This window comes from Nelumbo nucifera, chromosome 5 (genome assembly GCF_055504915.1).
Source record: "Nelumbo nucifera cultivar China Antique chromosome 5, China Antique-T2T, whole genome shotgun sequence".
Taxonomy (NCBI): Eukaryota; Viridiplantae; Streptophyta; class Magnoliopsida; order Proteales; family Nelumbonaceae; genus Nelumbo; species Nelumbo nucifera.
Genome location: NC_142653.1, coordinates 59547327 through 59562854, shown reverse-complemented (window position 1 = coordinate 59562854; position 15528 = coordinate 59547327). Strand labels below are relative to the sequence as shown.

The window sequence follows — 15528 nt, the reverse complement described above, 5'->3', positions numbered from 1 at the left end:
AGTAATGGACAAGAGAAAGGGGTATTGAATTTATTGTTTTAAATGAATAGATTCTCCTATAAAATAGATGGAAGGACCATCTTGAATGAGAAATCTTGGACAATCAAGGGGTACCATCTTGTGCTCAAGGAATGGTGTCCAAGAATGCAAGTAAGCCAACTCAAATTTGATACTAGCATCATTTCTTCTCCTTTTTCTTTCTTTCAACCTTGTTATTCATCTTCATGAATATCTTCTTCCTTTTTCTTTTGGCAAGAGACCATTGGCAGTGATTTCATTATTTCACTAAGCTCCGATAGCGATTGCCTCCCAACTCTGATGGAATGTCACCTAGCGGGAGGTTGGTGCCGTCAAGCTCGAAGAAACAATTGTGCCTTGGAGTTTTCGCATGATGTGTTGACTACGATGAACCCAAACGATATTGAATGGAAAATGGAAAGAACTTGATTTCCATTGAAGGGGTACAAGTGTTTGTTGTTTATATGTTCCAGGCGAAGAAGTTGATGCCCTTGAAGTCATGGGAACATATGGAGATTTCATTGGAGCCTTTTAATTTCAAGCTTCTTAGAGTTTCTCCGATGATGTTATTATCGAGCAAAATCCAATTTGCTCTTATTGGATTAGTCGACATGCTTAATACAACAGCCGTGATGGTTAAATTTAATTGTATACACAGAAGTTGGGAATCATAGCTCTTAAAGGATATTCTCTGCAATGAGAATCATGAAGTTGAAGGTGGGAACTCGGTGAAACAGTGAAATCTCCGCTGGTGGTCTCCTGCTAGAAGAAGAGGAAGGAGGAAGATATTAAGGAAGAGGAATAACAGGATTGGAAGGGGAAGGAGAAGAAGAAGAAGAAATGCTTACTGCCAGTCGACTCTATGTCGTCAGAGCTTGGTGAAATTGCCATTGGTGGTTTCTTGCTCTTAGGCCAGGGCTTGGGTGAAAATGAAAATGGAAGAAAGGGAATTCGAACGGATGAGAGGCAAAAAGAATTGTTGTAATTAGTTAAAATCACAATAGGAATGCTGATAGATCTCCCCAACATTGGTACCTCTAAGTGTCATGAGAGAGGGGTATAGTTTGTTAAGCCCCTTTCATGGCTTTTCCTATCTCTTCAATGGGAAGGGATCTCATTATATGTGTTGAACGGTGGTTTTGCTCAATCATAATTATATACAACTTTTATTTATGAGAGAAAAAAAAAACACTTTAGGCTGTGTTTGGTTGCAATGCAAATAAATTTATACTGATACAAAACGCAAATGATTTGAGTGTAAATTCTGACATATTTTTGTTTCAAATTTTAGCTTATTTTGTTTGATTTCAGTATAAATGAAGTAAATTAAGACACGAAACAGAATAAAGTAAAATCCAAAACAAAATTAAACAAGAATTTGCGTTTTTTACATTTGCACTCCCATGCATTTGTACTAATGCAAATAAATCTGCACTGCAACCAAACCTATTGATCATATCCCCTAAAACCTAAGGGGGTATTTGCCATTTTTCTTATATATGATTTTGTTTTCTAGAACAAAATAATTACTACAAATCATCTTTTACTATATAATGCTGATACATGCTTTGATTTCATGTTCAGGACATAAAAATTAAATCAGAATATTTTAATAGTACCATATAATGTCAATATTTTGTCCAAATATTTTAATCTATAAATTTAACCACTGAATTAAGACATTTGCTGTGTTTGTTTGAAAGCAAAGGTAAGGAAAGGAAGGAAAAACTAGGGAACTTTCAAACCAAATGTAGCCTTCAAGAAATAAATTAAGGGGAGTTCTTTTTTGGATTTTGAGAGAGGGGAAAGTTGGTTAACACGATTTTGATTCCCATTGACCAAAAAACCCATGTTCTTTTTTCAAATTTATGTGGGGACATGGAAAGAATTATTTTCCTGCATCTCCTAGGTGGATAAATAATTTTCTCACCTCGTAGAAAAGTTGCCAACACTTAAACGGGACAAAAATATCCCTTTTAATAATGAATTTTTATGGCTAAAACAGTCATTGCCTTATTTACCTAGGAAATAAAAGAACATGGATAAATGTATCTTCTTCTTTTAATCCTATCATCTTCAATATTTGTAGACATGCATGGACTATGCCCTTGTGTTAATATATATTAATGAACATCTATGGTTTTGGTTTCCAAAGAAAAAGAGTGTCGATTGATTAAAAATGTTTGGAAGAATGATTGTTCGGCCCACCTCAAAATTCTTAGCTCCACCGTATAGATAAGATGAATCCTGAGCATGGATTGATGTCAAATCCACAAATAAGATGCATTCTTTTTATCTTCAATTTGATGGTACTTAGAGAGAGAACTACATGAGAATAATAAGAATTGAGCAAATTCTGATTCAGGATATATTTTGTTTTGGGTTTTATTTATTTGCAATGTAAGTAAAACAAAGGATGAAAAGATAGAGAAAAATAAAGGCTCCATTTGGCAAGAATGCAAAATATAAATATGCTCAGTGCAAAATCTTATATGTTATTTCTAAATATTTTATAGACAATATTTGTATTTATACTGCTTGGAGCGTTAAACAAACATCAAAATCAAACACAACTTATCTTGGATTTCCTACTCCATAAATGAGGGCCCACCCAAGAGCCCATCAAATCAAACAACTAAATGTTACATTCGATGTATCTTTCACAATCGATTTGAAAACCAATGAACCGGCCTTTCATTACTATTACGTCATTGATAGAACATACCCCAACTCCCAAGCGAATATGGTCAATAAAATTGTAGAAATTTTTGTTTGGACTGCAATCCCGCAAATCTGAATTGCAGCCCCTCCTAATCTACTAGTAGTTCCTTATAAACCGCATCCTGCCACTAGATCCGGCATCAATTTAAGGATAGATTCATCCATCCCTAGAATAGAGCATTAGGTTTTTAGGGGTGTACTGAACGGTTAAAACCCAAAAATTGTAATGTTGGGTTGTCAACAGAACGGTTTAATGGTCTAGTTGAACATTTTAATCCATGGCCCATGCAGTTCCCATCAATGTTTTCGAACTGTCATTGACCCAGATAGTCGGACCTTTTGGCCTGGAATTGTTCAGGCAACCAGTTCTATTTTACTCAAAACCCGAAATCTGGTAAAAAACCGTTGAAAAAAATCAATAAACCGTTGACTTGGGCGATCAAACTATCGACCCGTTTAATGGTTTTTGATCGTTTTTTTATTTTTTTATTTTTTTTTAATTTTACTATCAGAATGGGCCGTCTGTTTGAACCGGATGGTCGGATCGTTGACCTGGAAACCGATGCCCAAAATGATTCCATTTCTAGGTTGTTTTTTAAAACGTTGGTTCCCATTTACCCATTTGGTTGGTAGATTAATTACAATGGCGGACCCACTATATCTGATCCGAATTGGTCAATGTTTTTTTTTTTCCTTTTTTTTTATGAAAACCTAAGGAGCTATACAAGCTCGGTCTGGATGTAGTAGGCACGTTAAGTAAGCACAATGAGTGAGCACGTAATAGCTGTGTGACACATGTCCTAGTTAATGCACCTTTCATCCAAACGTTTTTACTCTATTAGAAAGAAATTATCCATTATTTTATTATTTTTGTTAAAATAATTAAAAAGGAAAAACAATGAAAAAGGAAAACGTAAATGAGTCCCAACTCCCAACATGTTTAGGTTTTCCTTTTTCATTGTTTTTATTTTTGATTATTTTGACAAAGATAATAAAATAATGGATAATTTCTGTCTAAGGGAGCAAAAACATTTGGATGAAAGATACATTAACTAGGACATGTGTCACACAACTATTATGTGATCACTCATTGTGCTTACCTAACGTGCCTACTACATCCGAACTCATACAAGCTAGGGTAGCATGTCCCAAAAATTCAGAAAAACAAATAAACTCTAAATCAAGGGGGATAGAACAAATACTAAGAGCATAAATCAGAATATATTGATAGAGCCTTATTTGCAATCCAATCTGCAGCTTGATTTGCTTCTCTAAGCACGTGCCTATAGTGTACTCCGTTGCTTAGATTCTTCCTTAAATTCAAGCAATCCATCACAATGTTTTGCATATTCCATGGCGGGGTACCAAGTTTTGAATCGCCTTCGATAGTGACCCTATAGTCCCTGAAGTTGTACGTCAAGTTGTGTGCTTCCCATGCTGCCCAAGCTTCAGCTGCATTGATAGTAGAAACGAATCTTATTACCTAAATGATCTCTTGCAATAGCTACCATGGAGCAAATACCATTCTTAGAATAGGACGTATAGAAGTTAATCTTTATAGACCCAGATTCGGGGGGATCCAAGAGATGTATTTCCACTTCATGTCGCTCTCAGAAATACAAGGAAAAACACTAAGACTCAGTTTGGAAAGAGTAAAAATGCAAATACAAATATGTACAGCGTAAGTGCATACGAAATAATACAAAATATAAGTTTTTGCACTCTACATATTTGCAATTGTACTCCTTCCAAACTCAGCCTAAGATCCCCATACTCCAAAAGAAAGCCTTGGAAGTTCTATCAACAATAATTTGAGCGGGGGCCTCTTCATTAGAAATAGTTTTTTTATTTTTGCAAATGCAAATAGGTAGAGTGTAAACCTGAGGAATTTGAAAGAGGAATTTGTAGAGTGCAAATGCAAATATTTCTCCAAAATATTCTTTTATTTCTCATGTAAATAAGGCAATGACCATTTTAGCCATAAAAATCTATTATTAAAAGAGACATTTTTGTCCCATTCAAGTGTTGGCAACTTTTTCCCTAGATGGGAAAGTTATTTATTCACTTAGGAGATGGGTATCACTTATCCCGGTAAGTGGTACCCAAGAAAATAAACTTTCCCTGGCCCCCACATAAATCTGAAAAAAGAACATGAAATTCTTGGTCAATGGGAACCAAAATCCCATTGAACAGCTTTCCCTCCTCTCAAAATCCCAGAAAAGAATGCCCTCTAGAAGTTTATTGGGACAAGGTTTTGAACTTTGTTCCTCTTCCAGATCTCCCCTTTCATGGTCAATGAAATCACTCACAAGAGCAATATTTTCTCCTTCACAATGGACTGTATTTATGCAATCAACTAAGGGTTCCTCGCCAACTAAGGAATGGAGATGGTCTTCACCAGTGCAATATCGTTGTGTAAATCAGAACCGGGCACCATGATTCATATAAGGCTGCGGTTGTAGGGTAAATGAAAAGAATGTAAATTCTGGTTTAATTTTTCTTTTGGGTTTTATTATGCTGGAGTTAACGGCAATCAATATGCATGCAGTTTCATGAGTATAGGGGTGTTAACGGTATTTTGAATTAATCGAATTGAATTTACATAATTCAAATATCTAATCGGTTAAATTTGGATATCCTGTTTATATGGAATAGTGAATCGTATTCGAATTCCGATATGATTTGATTTGATTCGAATATTAATTTTTAATATCGTTGGATATCGAATCGAATTCGGATATCAGATTTTTTAATTGGATTTGAATTCGAATATTGCTTGATCCGATTTGAATTCAATCCATTTGCACCCCTACATGCATATGATACTAAGGGTCCATTTGATTTACGGATAGGATTGGAATTGGAACTGAAATCCCCATGAATCAGAATCAAAACCACCTATTACTATTACTGATGCTTGTTTGGTTCAATCGGGAACCGGAATCAGATTCCGATTCTTGTTGTTTGGTTCATTTGGAATTGGAATCAAAATCAACTGAAATTTTTTATTTTGTAGTATTTTATTATTACTTTATTAATGTTTTATGAATATATAATTATTATTTTATTAATATTTAATAATTATTATCTTAATATTTATCATTGATTTATGAAAATTGTATTAACATATTAGTAGTTTATTATTAATATAATAATGATTTTGTTATTATATTTTATTAATAATTTATTGTTTTATTATTATTTTATCAATATTTTATTATCTAAAATCAGTTTATTATTATATAATTATTAATTCGAACGGATGAGAGGCAAAAAGAATTGTTTCATGTAATTTTGCCTCACATGCATATCCACCGTGCATTGCGTCCCGTACTTATTAATTATTATTCACAGGAGATGTTCGCAATGCACGGTGGATATGCATGTGAGGAGCAGATCCTGTCTCGCCGGAGCGGTTGAACCCCTCCCAACCCAACGATTGTCCTTTCATGTCTTGATCTCTGTGTTCTGTCATAAATTTCTATATATACACGATCGATTGTATGGCTGTAATGACATTCCTCCTCTGCAGTTTCACCTGCTCAGTTTCTAGAAATACAAGTTAAAGCCCGCAACAGCCTATTCTATTATATATCCACTACTCTAGCTTCTTTTTCGCTCCTTCATCACAAGAAAACCCACCAGAAATTAATCAACCTTTCCACTCTACCACACCTTTGATCTTCTTCCTCAATCTCCTTCCAAGAAACCCATACAACATTTCTCTGAGAAAGTCATCACCCTCAATCAACCTGAATTCTGAAGTCTGAAACTATCAAGAACTAACCCCCACGTCAGTCCATGGCGCAACAAGACGAGGACCCTCCACAGAATCATCAATACCCTCTCGATAACAGTTCCTACAAGATACTTGCCATGATCGGCGCTGGTGTAAGCGCATTCGTCTTCAAGGCTGAATGCCTGTCGAACTCATCGGCCGTGGCAATCAAAGCAATCGATCTTGATCGATCCAAAGCCAACCTTGACGATATAAGGCGGGAAGCCAAGACCATGTCTCTTCTCTCCCACCCAAACATCCTTAGAGCCCATTGTTCGTTCACAGTTCATCGTCATCTCTGGGTGGTCATGCCCTTCATGTCTGGTGGCTCTCTTCAATCCATCATCTCTTCGTCTTTCCCTGATGGCTTGCCGGAGCCCTGCATAACTATCGTTCTGAGAGAAACCCTCAACGCTCTCATGTACCTCCATGACCAAGGCCAGCTCCATCGAGACATCAAGGCTGGGAACATTCTGGTTGCTTCAGATGGGTCTATTAAACTCGCCGACTTGGGTGTCTCTGCGTCAATCTACGAACGCAGTCCGTCGTCCATGAAATTCAATGATGTGGCTGCAACACCTTATTGGATGGCACCAGAGGTGATACAGACTCACACTGGGTATAGCTTCAAGGCTGATATTTGGACATTTGGGATTACGGCATTAGAGCTTGCTCATGGTCGACCTCCACTCTCTCATCTTCCTCCCTCAAAATCTCTGATGATGAGGTTCGCCACCAAGTTTCAAGATTACGGGAAGAACACGAAAGACAAGAGTAAGTTCTCAAAGAATTTCAAAGAGATGGTTAAAGATTGTCTAAATCAAGATCCATCGAAGAGACCCACGGCAGAGAAGTTGTTGAAACATCCCTTCTTCAAGAACTGCGGGACCCCAGATTTCCTCACCAAGAATTTATTGCAAGGGTTGCCCACAGTTGAAGAGAGGTTCAAGAAATTAATAGTAGATCATCATCCACCGATTTGTAGCATCGATGTAAATGTACATGAAGATGACAGCGACGAAGCATCCCTTGATTCCTCTGTCAAGCAAAGAAGGGTAAGTGGATGGAATTTCAATGAGGAAGCACTAGAGATGGACCCTATTTTCCCAACTGACAAAGAAGAAAACTCCTCTCAGACCCAGACGACGGAAGATGATCAGGGTTTAATTGCAGCAGCTAACAATAGTAAGACCATCAGCAACACCATTGACGCCGATCAGCAGGATCAGGTAACCAAAGAGCAAGATAGAACTGAACCAGGGATTGTTGATTTGGGTGGTGCAAAGATCAACATTGATCAAATTCGAATCGATGGAGGTGTTGATCCAACAGGTTTACATGAGGGAACACCAAACCTGGCAACTTGGTTTGCGATGGTTAAAACACTGGAAGTCCTTCAGCAAAGTTTGGATAACGAACAGGACATGGTTATGTCCTTAATTGGTAGAATTCATGGAGCAGAACTTGGTCTTCGTACAATAAGTCCCCAAGAATATTGTATGATGACAATCAACGGGATAACAAGAGAACTCGAGAGAGTGAAGAAGAGGATTAGTATCTTGGAACAGCAATTAGAGAGGTTGACAATTATCTTTCCTTCCAGCTCCAGCTCCAGCTCCAACAACAACAACAATGGCGGAAATGATGATGATGAAAGTAATGCAAACCCATCTCAGTGAAACTAAAGCTTCAATGGTGAACCTATGTGTGTGCTCTGTGTGTTTTTCCATTAATGTAGAGATTTCTATTTTTTATTTTTTTTTAATTCTTTCATTTCAAGTAGAAAGGGAACATTATAGTGAAGTTTTTTTTTTTTTTTTTCGATTTGTAACATTACAGTAAAGCTTTTTTTTCTCTCTTTCTTTCTTTTTGCTGGATACATTACAGTGAAGTTGATATACAGAAAACCAAGCAAAAGAAGAAGCAGACTCATGCATATATAAGAAGGGTATTTGTCTCCATGTAATACAGAAAGGGGGTAAATTACTTAAACCTCCCCTGTGTTTTGACTTTTGTAAAAACTTCCCCTTGCCTCTCAAGTAAATGAACGTGCAATCTATTGACAGAAAATTCTAACATAATATATGCATGCAAAAAAAAGAGAAAAAGAAAAAAAAAACTGAAAGAAAATGCTAATATAATGCTACAAATTTAATTTTATCCATAGCAAACTTAGGCCTCAAATGGTCCGCTCAATTTGAGTGGGTTAGTTGGCCTCAAATGATCCCTTGCTTGCCCATGACAAACAGCGGAGGTAAATAAACTTTTCGAATTAAGTTAGACGAGTAACAATTACGATTCAGTTTGCCAAATTCCCCTCTCTTGAGGAATCGTAGACTAGTTACAATTCATGAATATATATTTCTGGTCTAAGGGGTGTGTTTGTACATTTATTTGAAAGATGAAAGAAAGTTTTTGCAAAGCAGTGGTCAAATAATTTGCTTTAACAATAACACATGTGGAAATAGAGACTTGGGAAGCTCTCCTCACTTCGATCATGAACATGTTTGTATTCAAAATTGTAAAGTTAGGACAAGGTTGAACCTTATTAATGAATAAATTTGAGGAGGGGTAATTTGGCCCGACCTATCAACATCGGGACACGTGGATCGACCTGATGATATGGGTGACAATTCAGTATTCTCTGCCATTTCAATGAGCAAAGTCAGTTTGGACACCCTGGGCACCTTAGCTAAGACCGAGGTCCGAGCAGCTCGTGATGGCCCGACCTATCGAGGTGACACATAGCATATTTCTCAAAGTTATCCAGGTGTCTCTGACCTCTCCGGGATCACGCCACACGTCTGCAAGCCTTATCCTTATCCCGCCCGAATCAGATGGGTTTGATAAGCCTTATTAGCTCAACCTCCAAGTGTGGAACGAATTCCTAGTAGCATGGGCCAAGGATCTCAAAGGTGTTTCGTAGGACCTATGGCATCTCACCTATATCAGAGCATCAATCCCAACGTTGCAAGGTACGCGCAATTTATTGCTCACTAGCTCTCTAGCCTTTACACTTTTAAATCGCACTTAGAATACTAACTTAAGCATTAGAGCACCCACACCGGGTAAGCCACCCCGGGTCCTCTGGTAGTTCCTTCTTTTTAGTTTGATCGACCAGCCAAGCAACCTGACGTCTAAGCTACCCTCCAACTAGGAACATCCAGATCGTACACCATCAATTAGTGCCGTCTGTGGAACCACAACGAAAAGCTAAAGTTCTCATCTTATAACCCTCACTTTCAATCACTCAATGGCATCTTCCAGCAATGCCGACAATAACAATGAAGCACTAGTCATTGGGGGGGGGGCAAGAACAACCAATGATGAACCTTTAAATCCTCTCAATGACCATTGGGCAATTCACTATGCCCCCCACTCTTCCAGAAGGAAGCTCTAGGATCTAGGTTAGAGCTGTAGTAGGCTGGAAAGTGGAAAAGAATAGAAGAAGAAAGCAGTAGCAGCAAGCATCAACAGCAAAAGATCAAGTTGCCGAAGAGAAGCAGGTCGTCGTGTAGTAGGTGAAGCAAGTCACCTAGGAAAAGCCGGTCACCACATCAGGGTTCTAGATCAGCTTGGCAATCTAGAACCCCTCGAGTCCAAAACCACAACTATATCACCCTGAATGCAAGGCGAGGTAAGATTTTGATGTAGAACAAGGAAGCCAGCTACGTCAAGTGACCACCTAGGATGAGAGGAGACCCCGCTAACTGCAACCCGAACTGCTACTGTCACTTCCACCGTGACATTGAACATGATACGGAGAATTGTTGGAATCTTAAGGATGAGATCGACGAGCTGATCCGTCACAGTTATCTTAGGCAATTCATAAAGTATGATGAAAGGGACAACCGACTACCAAGTAGCGCAGAAATACACCAAAGTCGAGCAAGCGAAATGATAGTGACCAGCCACACTGGGATCCACCAGCACCAGAGAGGCCGATCCGCGGGGTGATTAATGATCATGGTGGGTCCATAGTAGCGGGTTCCAGCACAGTGGCGAGTAAGAATGCAGTTCAAGAGATGGAATGTGAAGACGAGAACCCACTGAAGCACCCTTGGGTGGAGGAAGTTATATACTTCACTGAGGATGATGCTCGCGGGATCCAGTATCCGCACGACGATGCCCTCGTTTGATTCTAGTGGATTCAGGTAGTTCGACAGACATCTTGTTCCTAGAGGTGTTCAAGAAGATGGAGCTGGACCGGAAGGACCTTCAACCAGTAGATACTCCCTTGGTGGGTTTTAGCGGGGACGTGTTGACGCCCCTCGGCAAGATCAAAGTGCCGGTAGCAACAGGAGCAGAGCCCAACACTATTCGGTTCGAGCACACCTTTCTGGTGGTTGCCACCCCATCCCCTTACAATGCCATTTTAGGTCGGCCCATCTTGCATGCTCTTCGTGTGGTGGGGTCGACCTACTACCTCTCAATGAAATTTTTGATGAGGTGCGGATGAAAGAATGATAGGATCCATCGTATGGACGCCAAAAAGGTTGCGGAATGGGTGGACGAATTTCAAAAATTTCCTACCTTTCTTCCAACTGGAAATCATATTCCCTAAATTTAAAATACAATATTCAAGGATCTACTCGAACCAAACTGAACCAGATCTGAACCAAAAGGAGAAGGGAGGAGTTATACCTGATCCGGAGAAGCAGTTCTCCCAACGTTGGTGTTCACGCCCAAAGAAGATCCCAAGATCAACTCCCACTAAAGATGACACAATGATGATGGAGCCGAACCAGCAGTTTTAGTCCCACGAACCAGGTTCTTCTGAAGAACTCGATGCAAAACAGAGAGCACCACAAAGAACAATCAAGAACCTTTCTTGATCTTCTCTTACTGAGAACTCGAACTGGCAGAAAAGGTGGCGGCGGCTGCTGGAGGAGAACTCTAGAGAAGAAGGTGGCGAACTGCTATTTTCTTCTCCAAGGTTTTCTGAGATCCTATCTCAAGAATGCAGAGTGATCTGCTAAAACACTTAGGGTTCGAATTCAAGTAATTTGAATTAGGGTTTTCTCTTCTTTCTTGGTGATTAAGAAACCTCCTAATCCCATTAGGAGTTGCCCTAATCCAAATCTGTATTTGGATTAGGACTCTTCTTAATCCTATCTGCAGATTAGATAAGCTTTTGGGCTTAACCTAATCTTAGATTCGCCCATTTACGTGACAGATCATATCAGCCCTGATCGTAATGGGCTTTAGGCCCAATATGTATTAAGTGCTCATTAGTCTTTCAAACTGCTGCCCAGTTGGGCTTCTTTATATGGCGTAGGACCCAAGCATTGATCTATACATCAGCCACATGGGTTCGACCCAACCTCTATTACAAAGCCTAGCCAAATTCACTGGAAAGCCCAGTGAACCCCCTGAGCCCATCATATGGACCCTATGGGCCCAACACTTACACTAAGTGGTCGTTGGGCCAAACCATCTTATAAAAACCCAGGGACTGTGGGCAGATACAAGATTAGCCCTTCGGGTATAACCCTAAATGGCCTTACACTTAACCTTTCAGCCCATAATGATCAAACACTGCCCGACAAGAAAAGACCTCTCCCTCGGCTGCAAGGAACAGTATTGCACTCTCTACTCACATGGATCCTGTGAATTAAAACTATTTGCAAACATTTTGAAACCGTGTATAAAGTATTCACAGCTAATATGCACATTGATGCACATTGACATTGCAAATTTAGTGGGGCCTACCTTGGAAAGTCAGTACCATTTTACTTTAGCCCTCCCAAATGGGCACTAAATTTGTTAGACATTATATGCCCTCATTTTTGTCACATTGATGCACATTGACATTTATTGTTGGGAGGTTTAGAAAGGCGGATAGGGTCTTGAATTTACTAAACCCTCATTGAACCCACCCCGTTGCCATCCCTAAGCATTAACAACCCTAATTCGACTAGTGCATGAGAGAGAGAGAGCTTTTCTCCCTTTCTCTCACCTTAGTTTTTATATGAAAACCATAGCCTTTTGGTACAAAATTAGAGTGCACCATTATTGAATTCGATCTAGCCTAGAGAGTGCAATATAGATACATCGATTCTCCCAATTTACACTAGCCGTTGGATCTATCACCATTAAAGAAATGCCATCTTCAGCTTGGTGTGTGACTTTGGACCTGGTTCGTTGGGCATGTTAACCACATTGGAAGTTGCATGCACTTTTGGATTTCATATCGGGTAATATCTCTTCCAATTTGTTGAAGACAACTTCGGTATGATTTCTCTAAATCGATCCAAAGAGAACTTTTTCTCATGTGAAATTTGCTTTCTATGTGACTTCTAATTCTTGGAAAATTTGAAATTCACCATTTTCCTCTAGTTTCAACCTTTATGGTACAAATCAAGGTTTTTAAAACTAAATCGGTTAGGGGTCCAGTTTATCGTTTGAACTGAATGGATGGCCCATTCTAACAAAAAAGTAAAAAAAAAAAAAAAAGATCAAACCGTTGAACGGTTCAAATGATTCGACCATCTGGATCAGTGATTTGCTGACCAAATCAACGGTTTTTAGAAAAATAACGGTTATAGAGTAAAACAGAACCAATCACCTAACTGATTCCCAATTTTTTCAATCCGACCATTTGATCCTATCCGATTTTTGAAAAGCATGGTACAAATTTAGCTCATTCTTTAGAATCGCCTTCATCTATATCAATAGAAAACCAATACATGATTATGCTTGTTGTAATAGGTAACTTCAGGCCATTCTCTGAGGATCGTTGTACTTGGGCAGTGATGATATATATAACTTCCCAGGAAATTACAACCATCGATCTTAATATCTCGTCATGAACCATTGACCGTAGGAATTCTGGTGTGAAAGACCAGGTCATGGATGATTTAGATCCAGAAAATTTTGCTACTTCAGTTGCATCGACAAGGAGTATATGATATATCCTGAAACTAAAGAAACACTGGCTCAAAATGCTACAGTCAGTGATTATTAAACCTATTCACGGCCTGGGTTTTGCTTCTTTTTGAAAAAAAAAAAAAATTGATCAGGACTGAACTCTAACCCACTCCGATCATCAGGCCTATATCTTAGAGTCTACATTCGAACTTATATAAAGCCTGAATTTGAATAGATATTTTATAATATATTAGTTATATATTATTAATAATATATTTATGTATTATATAATATATTTTTCTCTAATAATATTATTATTACATAATATTTTTTTTTATTATGTAAATGCTATTATAAAGTCGGGCTTGGACTCAGGCTGCGCTTATTTGGGACAGTCCAAGCCTGGCCCAAAAAATAGTTATCCAAATCCGATATAAAACGGGCTGGGCTGGTCCAGACCATTCAGTTACCCAGCTTATGCAAGGTTTTTAAAATTAAATTGGACAATGAATCGGTCAGGGGTCTGGTTTTCAGATTGAATGGTCCGGCTGTTTAAACTGAACGGATGGCTGTTCTGACAAAAAAATTAAAAAAAAAACTGGCCAAACTGTCAAGCGGTTCGACCGCCCAGGTCAGCGGTTTACTGACCAAATCAACAGTTTTTGAGGAAATAACAATTTTGGGGTAAAATGGAATCGATCACCTGACCAATTCCTAATTTTTCTGGTCCAACTGTCCGATCCAATCCGGTTTTAAAAACCATGTGTCTAGCTATTACACTCCTCAACTGCTATATTTTAGAGTTGGAGAGAAAACACAGGAAGTTAAGAAATTGGAAGCAAATTAGGAGATAGGTGGATTATAGTAATTAGTCACGTTGAAGAAAAAGAGATGAGATAAAAACAAAATAAGAAGAAAAAAAAGGCACGTACACCTAATCTTATATGATTCTTTTGAAGGCCAATCTTATATATGAATTAAGGGCCTGTTTGGTTTGCAAGAATAAGGGGCTGGAATGGGAATCAGAATCCAACTATTTGGTTGGTGGAATTGGAATCAAAGTTCAAAATATCAGTCCGTATCGGGGCCTTCCTGATACACCCTTACAGGGGGTGTATCAGGTCGGGCCCATGGTTCAGAGGGTAACCAAGACTTAAACCAACCCCTCTAAACTGGTTTTGAAAAATATAAATAAATAAAACATAAAAGAGCACCTTGATTGGAATCTCATTCTCATTCCTGGTGCACCGGGCGTATGGTCAGTTCGGCAAATACGTTCAGTTCGGGAGAAAGAACAACCAACACTTAGCCAAAAGGAAAGACGTTCCATTTCAAAATAAGGGAGTACATTTCAAAAAAAAATAAAAATTTTACAGGCCCGGAGCTACTTCTTCATTATTAGAAGGCACTTCAACAACACCCGAAGGTCTCGCCTCGCCCTCGGAATCTGGCTCACCATTCGCAGCATTGGCCATCTCCTGAGTTATGCGCGAAGTGGATATGGCACTGATATCAAGTTCGGGGTACGTATTCCGGATCATCCACCGGCTTAACTTGAAACCCCTTCGGTACGAATCCACCATCAGGTCGTCAAAGCTCGGCGAGGCGATGTAATCATTGACAACCTTCTTCTTGGCATCTTCAATACCTTAGAGAAGATCTGCGTCCTCTCCCTAATGTCCTCCTGAAGATATTCGACCTGATGCTGCAGATCCAACCTCAAGTCCGCCATATGTTTCACTACGACTCCCATGGCCTCGGCATCTCTCTGAGACCTCGCCTGCCTGGACTGTGCAGCACGAGCAGCTGCCTCAGCAGCGCGAAGAGCCTCTTCGGTAGCTCGCGCCTGCCTCGACCTCATTTCCACTTGGGCCGCGAAGGCGTGAATAGAAGAGTTCACCTACCAAAAGGAAAGAACAAGTGATTAAAAGAACCAACAGCAAGAAGGATAAAAGCAAAAGAGCTCAATAAAAAGTCAGATTTACCACCATGGAATGAGTAACAGCACGACAGGCCACCTGGTGCAGAGGGAGATCAGTCCACGCCGCGACCTCCTCGGGAAAAATGGCCTCCTTACTCTTCTGAAGAGCGTGGGTCGGCGACAACACACTCCTGAATTCCCCTGGGGCCCCCAAGCCCGA

The 15528-nt window shown here is 39.3% G+C and overlaps 1 pseudogene across 1 annotated transcript; it reads left to right on the top strand.

Annotated features, from left to right (window-relative positions):
• Nucleotides 1-6326: 6326 nt before the first annotated feature.
• Nucleotides 6327-8538, top strand: LOC104589424 (serine/threonine-protein kinase BLUS1 pseudogene; annotated as a pseudogene). The gene has a single exon (XR_016076656.1). The product of XR_016076656.1 is annotated as a serine/threonine-protein kinase BLUS1 pseudogene (transcript).
• Nucleotides 8539-15528: the final 6990 nt, after the last annotated feature.